Source organism: Euprymna scolopes, chromosome 7 (assembly GCF_053919585.1).
Source record: "Euprymna scolopes isolate OS-2025 chromosome 7, ASM5391958v1, whole genome shotgun sequence".
Classification (NCBI taxonomy): Eukaryota; Metazoa; Mollusca; class Cephalopoda; order Sepiida; family Sepiolidae; genus Euprymna; species Euprymna scolopes.
In genome coordinates, this window is record NC_136488.1 from 36,294,561 (window position 1) to 36,315,572 (window position 21,012).

Sequence of the window (21,012 nt, forward strand, 5' to 3'; positions counted from 1 at the left end):
AGGCAATAGTCTTCCCATAATTCCGGGAAAACTCCGATTGCTCCCCTAGAGGTGCCTTTCGGGTTAAAATGGCTAAAATTGACACTTTTGCGCTTATTAAAAAAATTGATGCCTTGGATTTTTATAAAACTTTCTGAAAAGTTGTAACTAACTGATTCCTATATAATTTTGTTTGCCTATATTTCGTGATAACTCTTGGGTGTGCCACAGGGGCTCTTTTAGAACTAATAAAAACACTCCATTTTACCATATGTGTCCCAAATTTTCTGTGTATGTCTATTCAGTAGTTTTACATGGTGTTGAACTCAAAATTAAATATGTTAAGCCCTTGCAGACTTTTGGGCTTAAGGGGGGGGGTGATTTGTCATTTCTTTTTTTTTTTTTTTTTTTTTTGCATGGTGCAAAACTCAAATTTACATATTTAAGTCCTAAAACTGCACCGTTTGTTCATTTTCACCAGGATTTGACGTCCTCTGGGGACTTTTGGGGCAAATGCTTAACTTAGTCATTTTTTAATGCCTCGTTCACTGTTTACTCACGGGGGTGGGGGGACCATGCATGCTTCACTTTTTTAATATTGGGTATCCATTTTATTAAACAGTGAGTTTATTCTAACTGCATCACTCCACGATCATACCAGGATCATACTTTGCATGTTTTTTTCTTTTTAATATTTAAACTACAACTGATGTCTTACTTCAAATACTTTCTAAGTCACATAAATACACTATTCAAATATCTGCTCGTGTATATGAAGTCATGACTGGACTTTGTTAATAATGCCTAATAACCTGATTAACTATATCGATATTTATTCTCAGAAATATTTCACTTCGAATCATATGAAATATTATTTTAATTAGTTGCAAAATTTATTGTCAATTTGTTCTATCTTTCAAAAAAATATTACATACTTCCTGTATTTACTCAGCGTTGTCCAAATTATGATGTAAAATATGAGGCTAAATTATCTACAGGAACTCAAAACAAACGCAACAATTGGTCAAAACTATAACAAATTATTTCGACTAACCAATCCAACATGTCTCACAACAACAAAAAAGAAAACAAGCAAAAAACAGTGCATAAAAATATTTTATTTTTAAATAAAACCCGGTATTTAGTGGGTGACAGTGGGAGAATTTCTGACTGTGAGAGAAAATCGCTCGTTTTGTCTTCCAAGCAAAATGAAAAAATTGATAGGATGAAATATGTAATCGATGAAATCGATTGGAATATATTTTTATTAAAGAAAATGGGTTGATCGTTCCCATAAATAACTGGCGGAACGGAATTAAGTATAGACAAGGTATGGCAAAAGCTATTACGCATATATTGCTGACTATTTTGGCAGGCGTTAATTTCTATATAAGATTTACCTATTACTTTTTAAAAGTAGAATGGCAATTATAAAGTTTAACTACAGACTGGATGCATTTTAAACAAAGTTTTATATGATTAGAGTGTGTCACTACATACTCGTTCACCAGTTAACATCATGCTGTCCACATTATGGCAACAATATAAATTATGTAGAGGATAACTTTCAGTTGCGCTTGCCCGTCTGCAATCCGTTTTGCCAACGTTATTTTTTGTAGTTTGGTGTCGCCATTCTCCCACAAAAAGCCTTGTGTTCCCAAATGTCTACCCATCTGATACTGACTTGACTCAACATCGCTTAACTTCAGTGATTAGAATACGTATTATAAAATCAGTGGGAGGACACACATGCTACTTTAGGTTATCGTGTTTTAGGTTATCGAGTTTTGTAATTGCTTCCTCCTCTGGTCTGATTGTTAATTGACAAGTAGTCTCTCTCTCTCTCTCTCTCTCTCTCTCTCTCTCTCTCTCTCTCTCTCTCTCTTCTAAAATTAAGACCTGTACTGAAAATAGAGGAGTGAATATATGTATATATATTAAGGACGCACCCTTGGAAGCTATTTTCTTTCTTAAGTAAGTCAAGTTATGCTCAGTTTGTCTGCCCAACCTTTACAATATTCTGACAAATTTCCATACAAGTTTTAAAGTAACTTTTTCAAAGGAAACATTTAACGACAAATCATCAGCTCTCCATTCAGTTTTCTTAAACACCCACACACACACACACGCACGCGAACGCACACCCACAAACACGCACACGCACGCACGAGCGCGCATGCAAAGGAAATTCGATGAATTTTCTGCCTTTAACGCAGACTTAATATAACTGGCCATTTGACATAAAGGTTAATGCGTGAAATCCATTGGTCGAATCAGACCAAACATTCAGCAAATGGTACTTGATGTCTCAGCATTGTAAGATGATGATCAAGATTAAGTGGAGCACCCTATGGAAAGGATGCTGCTCTCTCCTACATCGCCGATTACGGCCAATCCATTTATACATATTCACATTTTTATAACCCGGCATTTTCATGGAAAAATAAAAACTATAAGCAAACAACTCGAAATATATATCTGTACAGCGTAATTTAAAAAGACATAAATCAAACGTGAGAAATAAAAACTAAAAAAATGGGACAGTGGAGAGAGGGGATACTTGCGGACATATAGACAGATGTGTTAGGTACTAAATATACTAAAAATTTAATATATTCTTCACTAACATTTTATAATATTAAAAAGACAGAAAAATGCTATACTGTATACACGTTTTACGATTTTTATATTTAATTCGATCAGCCGTATTTTTTTCTATTAATTTCAGTGCAGGACTAAAAGTGTATGCCCCCGTACTATGTACTCATCTTCAACCTTTTACACTATAGAGAAATCTCCACACACTACTCACGAAAAACAACAGCGAATGCAGAAAACGGCAATTCTTCTCCCATTGTCAGAAACATTGCTCGTGGAAGGTGAGGATTGCATGACAAAAATTCTCTTTTTATTGTGTCACTTAGTTCTCATATTCCAGGAGCGAGGTTTCTGACAAAGGAGGAAGAACTGCTGTTTTCTATGTCAAGTGTTGTTTTGAGTGATATGGATATTGTCAATCTTCTCATACCATTCATCATCATTCAACTGACAATTTGTCCATCCCATTAGTTCTTATCCTCGAATGATTTGGGGCCTTTATATGTAGTAACTCCTGTGAAAAGCATGTTCATGAGTCTGCAATGCCGAAGATTAAAATAGCATGTCCTTTACTTCGAAACAAGATGTTCATGGTTAATTGCGCAAATTGAATGACCGTTTTTTTTTCTAACTATATTTGTTTTGGCTAATTTCTGTATCCATAAAATCTTTACGTATTTAAATTATAAATGTTTCTTTTCTGATGGTACGTCTTGAAATTGAGATGTAGATTTTTTTTTTTCCTTTATGGTGCATAAGCCAACACCCTGTTAGGTGTCTTAACATAAATGTACATCGTGTACTGGCTGGCTCGCCAAACTAATAAGTTAAAAAAAATGTAAGGGTGTGGATAAATGTAGAAGTGATAATATTATTAATAATAATAATAATAAGAAGAAGAAGAAGAAGAATATATGAAGTTTAACTGACAAAACAACTTTGAACAATTGCAAACATGGCGGCCAACAAAAACAAAGGTTCACTTATTATCCTACAGGCATTTCCTCCATTGATGTCTCTTTTATCTAAAACTGTTCCCTAACTTCAGTCTCTCTCTCTCTCTCTCTCTCTCTCTCTCTCTCTCTCTCTCTATCGATATATATATTGTTTGGAGGTGTATGCTGAGAAAAAAAACGGTCAATTTTTTTAACTTTGACCACTATTATGACCTCTTAACATTTATTGCTTTGGGCTCAAATCAAGTTATAAAGTTAGATCCATGTCCAAGGAACATATATCTAAAATTGCAAGTGTTTAGACCCAAAATTGTCGGAGGAGTTTGGTAGAATTCTCAAAGGTCAAATCGTTGAATTTTGGCCCCTTAACAGCCAAATTTCTGGTCGAAAACTGATCACATCGATTTTCCCAAATCTCAGTACCCTGTATATCCAATTTCGAGTCTGTAGACTAAAAATTGACAGAGTTATTGCGTAGGGAAATGTACACAGACAGACACACAGACACGTTCACCTGTTGGCGAGATGGACCAGCGGGTAAAGAGGTCAGGCTCGTTACCCTGGGGTCCCGATTTCGAATCTCATTAGATTCAGCCACTCTGATGAGTCGGAGACGATGAAACACGTGTTGGTGGATAATTATATTTTAAAAATAATATATATATATATATATATATATATATATATATATATATATATATATATATATATATATATATATATATATATATAAGCCCCCTCTTTGGGTATAGCACTGTTGTAAATGAATCTCACCATTTACCTCTCATTTATAGCCATTTAAGTAAATGGCTATAAATGCGAGGTTCGCTGTTTGCTTGTAAATAAAAACAAGCGTCTTGAGCACTATAAAAGTGGTGAGCGAATGTTTGTTTAAAATGGACATTTATTGAAATCATTTACGAGCGCCGTTCCCATTGATCGATGGGTAGTATTGCCGACTATTAATACAATGGTTGTAGGTTCAATACTTAGGTAGTGAAAAGTACTAGTCTAGCCGCACTGATGTGTTGGTGAGTTGATGTGATACAACGAAACAGTACTGTATGTGGATGACTATATATATACTAACCCACCGCTCGGCGTTGCCCGGTCGTAAAATACGTTAAAATATGATATTTTAATTTATGCAGATTTATTATTATAGAATCAATTCCTTGTTGATTTTTTATTATTATATTGTACCCAATGTATAGTACTGATTTCAAAAGTTTAAAAATACACGACTTGAGTGCGATCAGCTAGAATCGAAATCACAACATATAACTCTCCAACATTATTCGCTACCATCAAATTTTCAAACCAATAAATGACTTATATGAAGAGCTCATTAATTTGTGGTAATTTTTTTATTTTATTGCTGAAATAATTCAGTCTAATATTGTTTAGCTTATTATTCCAATATCAGACGCTCAAAATGATATTAATCAGGGGCGGGGTATTCTTAAAGTTAATTTTATGATCTTTCAAATAAAATTTCTGGCTTTTGGAGGTATAAATTTCTGTATTTTTAATTATATTAAAAATATACGCAAAATATTTCTTATTTTGTGTAACAGAAATTACTCCCGCAAATTGGGCAGCTTAGAACGAGAACGAACGTTCGAAGATATCAGATTTATTGCAAGTTGAGGAGAGAAAGGAAACAAGACTTTCGTGTTTTGATGACGGTTTGACACTGCCAGTTTTTTCTTCTTTTTCCCCCTTTCTATTTTATATTTTGGATTTTACAATATAAAATCGGCAAAAAAATCCATCTCCTATCCCAGTTCTGGAGAATTTTCAACTGGAACCGCATAATACAAGCAATAAAATAAAGAAAAATAGGAGGCTATCCGCAATATCGTTTGCTCCACCTTATATTAAGTACATTTGCGCGAATATTCCAAAAATCTTGTATAGCATCATTGATATAAACTTTCCCAGATATAGTAAAATGGGTAAACTTTTAATAAAAACACTATTAAACTATTATTCTCTACTACTAAAAATCTGGCATCATCTATAATCTGATATAAAACCACTAAAATACAAAAGGCTTGCCGATCGCCAGTCAAACAGGAACCCAACGATAACAATAGTATAAATGAAAATAATTGCAATTTCAGAAATAAGAATAATTGTCCATTAAGTTGAAATTGTTTAACTACAAATGAGGTATATAAATGTGAATGTATTACTGAAAAATAATGCTAAGGCTTACAGCGGATGTGCAAGACACACGTTCAATGAAAGTTACAGAAACCATATGTGCTATTTCAAAACGGAACCAAATGTAGAACCCGATAAACCACTCACTTTTTTAGTTAAATATATTAGGGAATTGGTTAAGAATAAAAATTATCATAGATTGAAGTTTTATGAAAAGCAAATAAATATAAACCTAACAAAATAAAAAAATGTAATTTATGTACTTCGAAATCCTTCCATATAGTAACATTTGAGGAGAATTTGTTCAATAAAAACAAGAAATTATACAAAATGTTAACCATAGAATGAGATATATCCTGTACTATTTCAAACGTGTGGAAGTTCTAAAGTAATGATTCAGTTAAAATCTATATACAAATTTAGAGGTGATATTGTATTAACGATTTAGTAATTTACGTAGAATATAACTGAAATTAATATAAGTAAGACCAAATACTGACTTGTTGTTGTCAACAATAATATATATATATATATATATATATATATATATATATATATATATATATATATCTTTTATATTTAATAGAGGGAATTAGATTTGGAGTCTAAAGAGCATGGTTTATTTAATGTATTAATAAATGTATTAATACTTTTAAAAGAACATTGCCCATAGTACTGTAGATATATAATAAGGTAATAATAATAATAGGTATATATATCCTAGAGCTATATTAACTTGGTTTATGTTCAGTCAGTATATTTTTGGGGATACTGCTGTATCTTGTCTCCGAATGGCATATCCGCCTTATTTACTAAAAACATGCTAGTTTTATTTTGGTGTCTTAAACTTCTCCTCTCACTATTATTTGTTGATGAGGAGATTATATTCAAAGACAAAACCGTTGTTAATTATTGCCAATAATTATTGTCGATTTTAATAAAATGAATATCGTTTCCGAAACTATCGTACACTCAAGTTGATTTTGTTTGTCTTTTCTTTTGAAACTGATTCATAATTTACAATTATTAATCTTTTTACTCGGTGTGTGTGTGTGTGTGTGTGTGTGTGTGTGTGTGTGTGTGTGTGTGTGTGTGTGTGTGTGTGTGTGTGTGTGTGTGTGTGTGTGTGTGTGTGTGCACATATGTATATAATATGGGTTCGGTTTTATTCAGATATATGTAGCTGAATAGATATTAAATTCACAAAAAATATAATATAATAAACTTAATATCATTACATGATATGAATGTTAACTAATTTTCTTCTATTGAATTAATATGTAATTTATATTCTAATCGAGGTGTATCGATAAATACTTATAATAAGAATATTTTAGATTTAAAATTATTTTAGTTAATAAGCTATGTTAATACCGGTTTCTATATTTTTACACTTTATGTTTGTTTATCCATTATTTTAGAGTTGTGTTATAAATGTTTTATTGTTATTAAACGTCGTTTTGTTGAGTTGTTATGAATTCTCTGTAGATAGAAGATATGTGCTTAATTATGGAGGTTGAATGGTTTGATTGCATGTGTACATATATAGTGTTGAAATTTTCTTTAATAAATAGTTCATATCTGTTATTCGATTTTTTTACAAAGGAGTTACTACTTATCAAGGCCCGCAGACCAATCGAGGATGAGGGTTAATGGGTGTACAGTTAGTCAATGAAAAATATCGTAATAATCGTTAGTAGTGAAAATTTAGTAAACTGGATTACTTAAGGGGATGACTCATCAAGAATTTGTTAGCATTGGACTTGAAGATGGCCATATTGTAGTACGTTGGAAACAGGATCGAATATAACATGTAGAGAATTTACTTGTTTCATGTTCTTAGGTCTTTTAACTTTAAGTCCTCGTCTCTTCATGTCCTTATGAAATAAAAAGGTTCCCTAAATTCATACCAGTTCAGGATACGTCCTCGACAGTCAGTCTCGTCTTTCATTTCGTACATGTACAAGTTTACGTACAAGATTTCGCTATAGTTTTGAACATCTGACGTCAGTCATGTGATTCTATTTCTCTTCTTTGTTGTTATCAGATTCTCATAGAAATTTCATGTTTAAATAGTTTCTTTTCCGAGGTGAATCCGATGTGTTCACGAATAGATATCTCTTATATATTCAAGTGACATAAAATACGACAACTACATTCTCTCATGCACATTTGTACAAACGGACTTTTTAAAACTCCAGCACTAATAAAATAACATCTAACAAGAAAAAACAATTAACTTGAATTGAACTGTTATCTTTATTTTTCCAAATATAATACATATTCGTTTCCTCAAAATCTACAAATAAAATAAAACGATCAAACATTATGAACAATCAAATCCTGCACATTACAAAACTTCCAAAACAAATATTGTAAAATGGCATACAAAATGCAAAATGACGTCACTGTAAGGAAAAATACTATAAAAAGAAAAGAGGACACGTTAGAGAAACCGATTACGTTAGAGACGTGGGTAACGTCACAGTCGTAATGAGAAGTGAGGCGTAGCGGAAGAATGAAGAAATAAATGTCGTTGTTGAAAAAGTAAAGTCGAATTATAACTATTTTCTAGATTCTTTGCGACGTACTTTGCATACAACGTGGGCCCTGCATGTAAGCGTGTAACGGTACAAAAATTGTCTGAATCAAAAATGAGATGACCTTATAATGGCTAAAAGGTCGTGAAACACCAATAAACAAATAAACTCGCATATACTGCATTGTTTAATCCATTTCGATATCGTCATCATAATTATTATTATTTTTCTCGTTCCTCATTGGAATCTTACTCTTCCAAACTCTTCATTGCAGAAAACTATCAATCCAATTATTTTTTTTTCAACATTGTCGTAACTTCAGCATAGTGTGGGGGAATTTAGGCAAAGAACACTGGTTTATATAAACACCGGGGGGTGACTTCCCTTGACAGACGGAGACACGGTATAACGAGGAGTTTGGGCATCGAGAAGAGAAGCCGCGTTTAACACCCGTGGGCGTTATACCGTGGCTACCGAGAGAAAAGAAGGCCGATGCATATGACAGCGTGACATCATTATCAGATCCACTTGTAGGTATATGGTCTAGGCTAAAGGTCCCTGTCAGCAGCATTTTCGTCTAGTTTTCAGTTTGCTGTCCAACATGGTTTATTCTTGCGTTGTCCCAAATTGCTGGGGAAATTATCCAAAAGGTCCCAAAGTACATGTTTTCTTTTCGTAAAGAGAAGGAGCAAGTCTCAATTTAGATACGTGCCATTAGAAGGGAAAATTTTATTCCAACCAAATATAGTAAAGTAAGTAATGTTATTTGTCAATAATTAAACGTGTATTCAATTAGAACTGCATTCAAGTACTTTCATAACGTTTGATAACATTAATATAAATTAAAGAAATAATACTATTTATTGCTAATGCAGCAAATATGATGTTGATATTTTTAACAGTTTATTTTCTTATAATGCTAAAATGTCTATCAGGAAAATTGAAAATTTAATTTTGTTTTAGTTTATAAAATTATAAACAAATAATTTTTGCATGAGAATATTTGTCAAAATGTCTTTTTTAATAATAAATAAAACCTTTCATTGAGTATTTCCAAATATTTTAAAGTTCTATATTTTTTCTAAAGTCGGTTTGAAAACATGCGGCTATTAATGAAATTAGCAATGACTAAACGGTTTGTATTAAAATCGATTGTTTCTTTTTAGAATAATAAACAAATAATTTTTACATGAGAATATTTGTCAAAAGTATTTTTTAAATTTATTTATTTGCCTCCCCACGAGGGCACAGTTAGACACAAGGTCGGTTTTTAATGTGGGAAAATCTAGCTCCCAAAAAAGGGCACTCTGGATAGGAACAAAAATAAAATTAAAATTTTCTCAGTCATGAAGGATTTCTCCTCCACTGACCGAGGACAGAACAAATGAAGTCTAGCATAAGAACAGATACTACACTGATCCTGTGCCGAAGATAAATGTTACCAAAGACAAGATACTAAAAAAACAAAAACAAACTGTGTTTTAACTTACGTTTTTTTTTACTTCCAAACAAGTGGTGCCAAGTATATTAGAATGAAAACAAATATCATTTGTTTTCATTCTTAAAATTATTTATCGATCGTTTATTTATCGTTTGTTTTCGCTTTAAAAATTATTCATCGTTGCTGTTTAATGTTTTTTTAATTCTTTGTTTCCTAAATTCATAATTCAGTTTTATCAGTATTAAATTGTATATTGCTTTAAAATGACTTAATTTTACATAGATAATATCTATATTATCAATTCTCATCTCTAAAGTGCCAAAAAAATAGCATTCAACCCATGTGATTTTTCTCTAAATTTTAAAATGTCTGCACTAGTAACTTTTATTGTTTGTTTGTATTTAAATTATTTGTTTGATTTCAATTTTTTGTATTTTATCATTTGTTTTCATTCTTAAAATTATTTATCGATCCTTTTCACTTTTAAGATTATTCATCGTTGCTGTTTAATGTTTTTTTAATTCTTTGTTTCCTAAATTCATAATTCAGTTTTATCCGTATTAAATTGTATATTGCTTTAAAATTACTTAATTTTACATAGATAATATTTATATTTTATATTGAATAAAGTTCAATTTCAGTATTAATCGAACTGTCTTCCTTTTTTTTCTTTTTAAAAATGTTATATTGCTCTTTTTCAAATGGCCCTCATATAGTACTAGCAAATCTTACCTACATTACCTGCAGGCATTTTCCAGTTAACAGGCCTTCTTCTTACTCTCGGTGGCCGTGGTTATACCCACGGGAAAGACAAAGATGCTTCGGCATTAACAGAAAATGTAAGGTTTTACCCGGGTGAGAACAGTGTCCAACTATGAGACAAAACAGGACTCTAACCACTTCGAAGTGAGTATCAGATTATTGTTGTTCTGTATTGTGATATTACATGACTTTAATATTTGTCAATCTATATATATATAAGGGAAAAGGTGTGTATGTATGTGTGTTCGCTTTTTCTGTATGTCTACAAAAGGCTTCTTTCAAAGAAGCAGTCGGTCGGTTCACAACTTTTTAAAACTTTTTATATCACATATAAATCGTAATATCTCAGAGTTAACAACGAAGCTCGCCTGTCTATTTAATTTGCTCGATTTCGGGAAGATAAATATTCAACATTTGTAGTTCGCCGCATGTGGGTTAGTCTTTTTCCTATAACATCTTGGGAAAAAAAAAAAAAAAAAAAAATGTTCAGCAGTAAATTAATACTATCCCGCAGTCAAATTTGACCTCATTAACTCATTAAAACGGGCACCTGCCAAATCCAAGTAATTAAATAAATTCAAACGTGTTTCCGTTAGCATGTCGCGGTGGGGCAATGGTTAACGTCGCACGGTTTTTTTTTGGGGGGGGGGTCACACTTTAATTTACAACTTTGCCTCAAGGGTTTGGGTTCGATCCTCATACTTACTTTTTTTTTTAACCCTATCCCCCACCCACCCCGGAGTTTCCACACACACCTCCCAACACCCGGGCAACGCCGGGTACCCCTCGCTAGTTGGTAATAAAATGTGTATTTATGTACTCGTGAATTATCTGCGTTTGCATTTCTAGTTTCAGTGATTCAACTAACTATGAATTCCCTAACGTTCACAACATTGGTAACCCCTTCAATACAATAATACAATAATAGTTCGTTGGTAAACATTAACGTCGATTCTGTAGAGCCCGCGAGTCAACAATTAATAAAACAGCAAATAGTCTAAAGATATCGACAGATGATTAAATAATAATCTTTATATAAACATCTTATCTCAATAAATTGTGCGTAAAACATACACTCAAATAAACACCACGTTATCTCCCCTTATTTTTAAAAGCGAAATAAATACAAAATGAATCCAATGAATCCAAAACCTGATGTGCATATATGCATGAGTGTGTATATGTATGTGAATGTTTTCCGCAACCATATGTACATATTGTGTGTGTTGTACGTTATGTAGGTGTATATTTGTAGATATCAGGATGATTTTAATACATGTACACCTGACAGATTAGTCCGTAACAAATCATTTGTCTCTTATTTTATGCCGTTTAATTTTATATTTTTAAACTGCGATAATTTTGACTCAATATTAAGGTTAGCTTTGATACCTCCATTACTAAATGCTTATATAAATTTTATTTTATTTCTTATTTGTTGACATTATGCATACAGATTGGTTTACAGACTTGAAACTTGAGACAGTGAGGATTCAGTCAGGTGGAAAAATTCAATTTGGTTTTTAGCCGGTAAAAATAGCTGCTAAGAAAATTGGAACTAAGCAGGCGTAAGTTGGCTTAATTGGTATCTTTTACGCATGCTCAAATATATATTTATACGTTTAACTGCGTTACTTTTTAAAGTCCTGGTATTCATGTGTCCTTAGGTCAGATGGTAGCAAATACCACTGGTGAGCTAAATGTTTTGGTTTCGATTCTAGTTGATGGCACCCAGGTCATATTTTAAAAACGTTCGAAATCCGTACTATATATTGGGTACAATATAATATTCAATAGAGAATTGGCTCTATAATAAATAATAAATCTGCATGAATTAAAATATCATATTTAAGCGTATTCTCTATTGATTATTACATGGCACCCAATATATAATAACATTTCGAATGTTATATATATATATATATATATATATATATATATATATATATATATATATATATATATATATATATATATATATATATATATAAGAGCAAATAGTTAATAAAACATGTTAAAAAACACTTTGAAAAAGAGTTAGAAACATATTTAATTTGAAAAGGAAACACTATCTCCTATTTGGTTTTACGAGCTTTTACAACTGGTTGAGATTACTTTATAAATATTAATTCTTTAATATTTATAATATACTTTAGTTTTACCATCTTGGACCATTTTGGTAGATTTAATTGTAATATATATATATATATATATATATATATATATATATATATATATATATATATATATATATATATATATATATATAGTAATTTATAAAATATATATGGCGATTAAGCTCCACTGAATATTCTGCGTTTCATCCACTGTAGGATTCGTCAGGCGTATAAGACGTCAGGCGTATAAGACGTCAGGCGTATAAGACGTCAGGCGTATAAGCCTGACGAATCCTACAGTGGATGAAACGCAGAATATTCAGTGTAGCTTAATCGCCATATATATTTTATAAATTACTAACTAGCTCTACCTACGTATTGAGCACTTTTGAAGTAAATACTTAAAGTTTACGCATAAATCTATACTTTCGTATATTAAATTTGTGTGAGTAAATGAAGTAGTTATATATATATATATATATATATATATATATATATATATATATATATGTGTGTGTGTGTGTGTGTGTGTGTTATCCACAGACAGACTGTTTCGCTGTATCACAGCTCTTCATTACGGCTAGACTAGCAACTACCTCGAGCGAGTATTGAAACTCGACCGCCTAGGCGACAGTCAGCGCCTCTAATCGTTGCACTATTTGGCTTGGGTGGGTATGCGAAATTGCAATGATTAAACATTGTCCAAACGTTTAAGCTCTATTTGTTTACACAAAGAGCATTTGCCAGCAGTAGTTTGTCATTTCTCATTTGTCATTTCTCACCGCAATATGCTTAACCCCGCACGCGCATGCGCACATATATATGTATGTATGTATGTATGTATATGCTTGAGAAAAAAACGAAAATATATATATATAACAGGTGTATATGTGTAAATATATTCATTTGTGTGTGTGTGTGTGTGTGTGTGTGTGTGTGTGTGTGTGTGTGTGTGTGTGTGTGTGTGTGTGTATATATAGTTTAGTTCACGCTATATATATATATAATAGCATAAAAAATAATGCATTATTTCAATGTAAATAAAAAATTTTGTACTATAAAAAATATTGACAGTTTTCTTTTCATTTTTCACTGGTTTATTGAATTTCCGATCATTGTTACATGTTTCTCTGGCGTTTTGACAACACAGATATTTTTTGTCATGTAGTTATTTTTTTATGCAAATAAAGTGACTGAGAGTTTGTTGCATTGAGTTATCTCCCTTGGATGTTTAGACGATTATCAATTAAAGTTATCTCCCATTAATCCTTACTTCGTCACTGACTCTTAACTATTAAAATTTAATAAATTTCCGAAACATTTCATTCTGATTTAGTTGTTAATAGTCTAATAATTATTTTCATTATTTTAAATATTCTATTTATTTAATGAACATTATTCTACCTTTGACAAATGCGTAGTCTAGCACCGTAAATTATTTGACAGAAAAAAAAATTATAAAAACTATTTATTTTTATATAAAACCCATTATTAGACCTTAAGGCTGAAATAAAGCCTGAAAATTTTTCATTGTTATTATTTTTCCATCATTTTTATTAGACTAAATGTACGACAATCGAGGCCACCACATTGTTTTTAAGATTTGGCCTTTCTATGGTTTAATAGATTGGCCTTTTTAAGGCCAAATTTGGCTTTTTTAAGTTCTTTCATGACCTGTTTTGGCCGCCATACTTTTTTGTAATGAGAGATCGTTTTAAAAAAAAAGGCCAAATTTGGCCTTAAAAATGCCAGTCTGTCAAACTTAGGACAAATTTTAAAAGCAATACAGCGGTTTCGATTGTCGTACATTTAGTCTAATAAAAAATGATGAAAAAATAATAAAAATAATTTTTTTCTGGTTTTGTTTCAGTCTTTGGGTCTAATAATCTGTTTTATATAAAAATAAATAGTTTTTATAAATTTTTGTTTGTCAAATAATTACGCCGCTAAACTACATATTTGCCCTGCCTTTTTTATAACTTATTTTTAGCAATAAATTATGTAATGCACTTTTTATTCGTATTTTAAATACATTTAATTGCATGGTAAGAACAAAATAAAAATCACTTCTCTACAATGCGTGTGCACATTAAATTATCGTCTTTATCTTTGCAAATAAGTAAAGAAAATCCGGGTTTTGTTCGTTTATTTTTGTTTGTTTTTGTTTTTTTTATTGCGTGTGTGGGGGGGTGTTCTTCTACATTATTGGGACGAGATTTTGTAGTCGATAAATGGAGTTTCCAAATAATAAAAAAAAAAACAATGATTTCAACTGATTTTTTTTTTTTTGTCAATTCTAATAAATTACAATGGTAGCTTCCAAATTATGCAGCCGAAATTACCTGAATATTACTGAATTATTAAAAAAAAACAAAAAAAAACAACTTTAATTGTGTTAGCAGGTGAAAAATTGCCGCCATCTTTGTTTAATTCGAATGGAAAATTACCTCCCTCTTGAACTCTCCTGTGTTTTACGATCGTTTTCATCAAATTCTACTTTTTTATTTTCTTTAATAACAAATTTTCTACCTTATCAATTTTCGTAATTTTGAGATATAATCATCTTAAGAATACAAGGAATACGTAGATACCATTGTTTTCATATAAAATTCAGCTTTACGATTTCAGAAAATCTCTTCCCAATTCTGTAGCAGTGCCTTTTTTCTTGTTTTGTTTTTTCTTGTTTTTGTTTTTTCTTGTTTTTGTTTGTTTGTTTGTTTTGTTTTGTTTTTATGCTTGCGGGAATTTATTTATACACCAAAAACTGAGAATTGTGGATGAAGCTTTCAATATCTACGAATTATCAAAAGCAAAATAAAATACTTTTCTTGCTCATGATTTTTTAAGGTGTTTTCTTAGTAATTAGTTCTAGTTCTTTAATAAGACTACGCATATGACGGAACACTCAGAAAGAAATATTTAAATTTAATCAAATTAAACTGACAGTACTCACACAACTTTTGAAATGCGCAAAAAAAATGGACTGCTTTTAACCTTAACCTAAACCTGGCCTCACTGGCAGGTACGATTAAAAATTCTAAATAAAAAAAAAAAAAAAAAAAAAAACATTTTCAATGAATAAACATTTAAATTGGAAAAAAAAAAGAAAAATGAATGAAAATAATATAATATTTATTTTGTTGTACAAATACTTTTATTAGCGCAAAGTATGTACTGATGAACAGTTAAAGGTGTCAGAAACTTCGTGAAAAATATTGAATAATTCGACTCCCTGTTTTTCCAAGTTTATAACTACTCGAAAAATGTAATTCAAACCCTAATTTTTTTTTCAATTAAAGGAGCAAGGACCAAGGATTTATTTAAAAATTTTAAAAAAACAAAAAAAACAACGTGATTTTAAAAAAAAGTTTTAAACTTCGGACTTTACAGGTAAATTTCTAAAAAAAACTTCTTTTTTTTGTTTTAAATTTGAATTTATTATTTATTGATCTTTTATCTTCAATTTGTGATATATAAAACTTTGGTACATAAATTAATTATTTACTTTTTAATAGACATTTCAAAATAGGGGGACGTGAATTTAAAAAAAAACGTTTGTTTAAAATATTATAATCAGTTTATTCGAAAGAGCATAAAATTTCACATTGACCCTGAAAATATCGTAAAAGTAGAATCAATAGAAAAATTTTGATAGATTTTTAAAGTTTAAAAATTAAAAAATACTGAACTCGTAAAATTCAATTAATTTCATTACTGTTTTTTAAAAAATAAAAATAAATATTTCTATTACTTTTTATACAACTTTAGTAGTTTATTTTGGAAGTATAATCCATAAAGAAAATAAACAACCCACTTTTAAAAGAGAAATTACGAGTTTTTTTTTTATATTTTATTCGCAGTTTCGTGTTAAGGGTGTCAAAAATTCCTACAAAAATTCTGATACACCTTGAACACTGACAGTAACACGTTTGCTGACGGAAGTACTGTTTGTTTTAGTTGCGAATTGGTAGATAGGTCGACCCGGTCTCTTCATTCATGGCGAAGTCGAGAGCGTGAGTCGAAACAAATTTTTCTAACAAGCAAAATATTTTATATATATATGTGTGTGTGTGTGTGTGTGTGTGTGTGTGTGTGTGTGTGTGTGTGCATATATATACATACATGCGTGTGTGTGTGTGTGTGTGTGTGTGTGTGTGTGTGTGTGTGTGTGTGTGCATATATATACATACATGTGTGTGTGTGTGTGCGTGCGTGCGTGCGTGCGTGTGTGCGTGTGTGTGTGTGTGTGTGTGTGTGTGTGTGTGTGAAAGCAAACGACTCTGGAGCAATTACAAACGTCTAAAATAACAATTTTTAATAACCAGAAGTAAATCATGTGTGTGTGTGTGTGTGCTAGAGGTGCAAGTTAGAGTTCTTCTTAAGTGTCCTCCTCTGTCTCCCTACGTTGAGTAAATTTAAAAGATTGGAGTCCATTAATGATACAGTGAGGTGTGTATTCGTTATAAGGCAAAGAGTTGGGAACATCCTTCGAGTGGAAAAAGAATATTACTTAATTGTGAATGCATGACCGATAGTTTTTAAGTGGCTAAAGAAATCCTTCGAGACTGAGGAAGGTATCAAGTTGGCGTAATTTAGTGAAGAAAACTTTACGAATGTGAAATACTGTGGAGGAAAAGCTTGTAAGCATAGAATGTTCATTCATTGTTGCTAGCGTTAGCTTCCTTAATGAGAAATAGAATATTTCGTTCATCTGCAGCTTTTATCTGACACTTCAATCCGTGCGGATTTGGATTCTAGCAGTTGAGTACGCACGATGATATTTTCGAGCCGATTATTCAGTCTGCAAAAGATTGTCTGTAGATCGGGGAATCATTGCTGGAATTTGCAGAATGGCTGTCTGAATTTTGTAGTCCTTAACCATCCTCGGAGTAAGATTCCAGCAACATTACAGGGGGTTACGAGAGTGTCTTGAGAAAACTCTGTCTAGTCCTTGGTATTCTTGGCGATGCTGTTTAACGTCTATTAGATGGAGTCCTGCGTATGTGAAACTATGGGCAGCGGTGGTGGTTACTTGTGGAAATGCTTTCTGAAATGTTTTTTTTTTTCTGGAAGCTATCTAAATCCTTAAAAAAAAAACAGATTTTTCTTTAATAAACCAGTAGAGCCCAGTTGACCCGAATCTATGGATCGGTATCATTGGACGCCCCCACTGTGGGCGCTTCCCTTGGCAAACTCTTTTCACTCACATGCACACAAACATTAACGAACACAAAAACACACGCAACTCATGGTCTCATTATCGTCTGCAAATCTGTATAAGCTATATTTATTGAAATATTTGCAAACTTTGTAGTACTTACCAAAAACACAAACGCCCATGTGTTTGTGCCTTGTGTAGGCATGCGTGACAACAAAACTTGGGTTTTTATAAGCGGAAGTCTCGAGGTTGTCAGGAATCTCCAGGCGCATGCGCAGGAGGAGGGATTGAGAGAGTGGTATGAAAGACAGATCGAGTGAGAAGGTTGTTGTTGTTGCCATTGGTCCGTTACAGTGACGCGTGCGTTAGCAGTTGATTAAGAAGTTGTTTTTTTGTGTGTCAAGTCGTGCACCTCGGTGAAGGTGAAGGTCATATAAGTCGTGCACCTCGGTGAAGGTGAAGGTCACTAGCTATTCCGGCGATTTCGTTTTGTCTCTTTTCCTAGACAACTATGGCTGGGGCAAAGTTTGATTTAAAACTGATACCCGAATTCGACGGATCCACTTCTGTTGTCGACTGGGTCGAAAGGGTTGAGCTGACCTGCAACCTCTGTGAAGTAAAGGGGGTGCATACCGTGATTCCCCTGAGATTGCCTGGAGGCGCCCTGAGTGTATATCAGCAACTTAGTGCCGTGGAGAAGGCTGATGTTACCTCTATAAAAAATGCTTTATACAAGGCATTTGCCATGGATCCCTGCACGGCCTACAAAACATTTGCCTTTAGGAAGCTCATGCCAGGAGAAACCGTGGACGTCTTCTTCATGGAGCAGTTCTATTTGGCAATGGAGTGTCAGAGCAGACACTGTGAATGTGTGGGTTGACGCTAGTTCTTTGTCATTGGGAGTGTTATTGGAGCAACGTGGAAACATAATTGAAGACACATGCTGGCTGTGTTCCGTGAATGATGCTCAACACATCAACCTGGAGGAACTGGATGCTGTTGTGAAGGGTTTAAATCTGGCACTGCAATGTATGACCTGTCGGTGAGTGTAACGCTCTTGGCATCACACTGTAATCATGCAGACCAACTAACCCGTGTGCCCCATAAATGGTATGAAGCTGTGAAGACAGGCATGAAGTTCGCTGCTCGATCTTGCGCAGTTGGCGCGATTAGTTCATGCCAAATACAAAGAATTCATGTGCAGAGTGGACATCCAGGTATCAAAAGAATTCTGTATTTTGCGAGGCATGTGGACCCGGCAGTGACAAGGGCAGATGTCAGACAGATCATCAAGCACTGTGAGGCATGCCAGTCTATCGATCCTGCACCTGAGCAATGGCAGAAGGGGCGACTGGAGGTTGAGCATGTGTGGCAACGAGTAGCGATGGATATTACCCATTACAGTGGTAAGCCCTTTCTAATCCTTATCAACTGTAGACCCACTCGTTTTGCAGTGTGGCGGCAAATAACCAGGCAGGACTCGGCGAATGTTGTCCGCCAACTGTCATCTATCTTTTCTGAGCGAGGTGCGCCGGAAGAGATATTGACGGACAACAATGCTGCTTTTTGTAGCCACCAAGTTTGGCAGTTGTTGAATAAGTGGGGTGTCTGACTATGACTGCGATGTGCTCATGTGCCATCAGGGAATGGCATTGCTGAGAGGAGCCATCGCAGCATCAAGAGAATTGCTGCCAGAAAGCAATGCAATATTATGGAGGCCACGTATTGGTATAACATCACACCAAAGGATGGGAAGACACTAACAACAGCACCGACCAATGCCATACACAAATACCGTGTTAGGATAAAGGGCATTGACACTGTCCAGCCAATCGACGAGGAGAGTCATGACAAATACAAGGTAGGGGATCCAGTTTGGGTAAGACCCCCTGGAAACCGGTGCACCACCAAGTTCAAGCGAGGACGAATATCTGGAATTGTCAGCCAGCAGTCGATCCTTGTTGATCGAACCCCACGCCATGTGCGCGATCTTCGCCCAGCTAGTGAAGTACATCCCACAACTACAGAGAGCGATGAATCAGATGATGAGCTGCTGATAAGTGAGGTCACCGAGCAAGAGAGTGGTAGTTGCAGTTCGTCTGATCAGGCAGGATCAGAACCAGAACCAGAACCAGAACCACACCCAGAACCAGAACCAGAACCTGAATCCGAGATTGCAAATACCACCCTTCGCAGAAGCCAGCGAACTAAGAGGCCACCCCCGGAGTGCACTCTATGTGATCATCAGATCAGGGGGGAGTGTAGTACTTACCAACAAAACAAACGCCCACATGTTTGTGCCTTGTGTAGGCATGCACGACAACAAAACTTGGGTTTTTATAAGCGGAAGTCTCGAGGTTGTCAGGAATCTCCGGGCGCATGCGCAAGAGGAGGGATTGAGAGAGTGGTATAAAACGCAGGTCGAGTGAAAAGGTTGTTGTTGTTGTCATTGGACGTTACAGTGACGCGTGCGTTAGCAGTTGATTAAGAAGTTGTTTTTTTTTTGTGTCAAGTCGTGCACCTCGGTGAAGGTGAAGGTCATAAACTTCTCATTGGAATATCTTATTAATATAAAAACAAATGAACATTAACTCTTATAAACAACGTTTAATGAATTCTAATTTATTTAATTGAGCAGAGAAGTTTTGAATACGAATGCTCTCGATGTATCTGTTCCAACTCATGTTCCCTGTGAACGTTAAGCTGAGGAGTTCGAAAGAAGTATTTTCAAGTAATGTATCTTTAGTCATAGCTCTTGGTGGTTGAGAAAGTTTCTTGTAATTATTGAAGGAAACAAGCTTAGTCTTGTCAGTATTGAATTTGACCATCCATTTTTGTCCCCATTCCACTACAGATTCAAGGTCTTCCTCTAGTGTTTCTGCCATTTCCTTAAATATGTGTCCCTTTGTTTTCCCCTCGTGCCTGTTATAGAGAGTGGTGTCATCAGAAAATATAACCATCTCAGAAACAATTTTATCAGGGAGGTCATTTATGAATATTAGGAATAATAAAGGTCCAAGGATAAACCCCTGAGGTACACCCGCATTTATATCATATTGTTTAGATGTACAACCGTCGAAGATAACCTGGATTCTTCTCTGATTTAAGAAAGATTTAATTATTTTCAGTATTCATCCAGTGATTTTCATGAGAAGACCATCGTGCCATACCCTGTCAAAAGCCTTAGATATATCTAGGGTTACCGCTCTCCCCTCACCTGCTTTGTCCAGTGTATGGTATATACGTTCAGAGATTACAGTTAGAATATCTGCCGTTGCATGGGCTTGTATAA

At 33.6% G+C, this 21,012-nt stretch overlaps 1 long non-coding RNA gene across 1 annotated transcript in view; it reads left to right on the top strand.

Moving 5' to 3' along the window:
* Positions 1 to 577: 577 nt before the first annotated feature.
* The window catches only part of LOC145279675 (uncharacterized), a 95,616-nt gene continuing 75,181 nt past the window's right edge, over positions 578 to 21,012 (top strand). The window contains exon 1 of the long non-coding RNA XR_013868424.1: positions 578 to 10,589. This is a non-coding gene — a long non-coding RNA (uncharacterized LOC145279675). The remainder of the gene's footprint in view (positions 10,590 to 21,012) is intronic.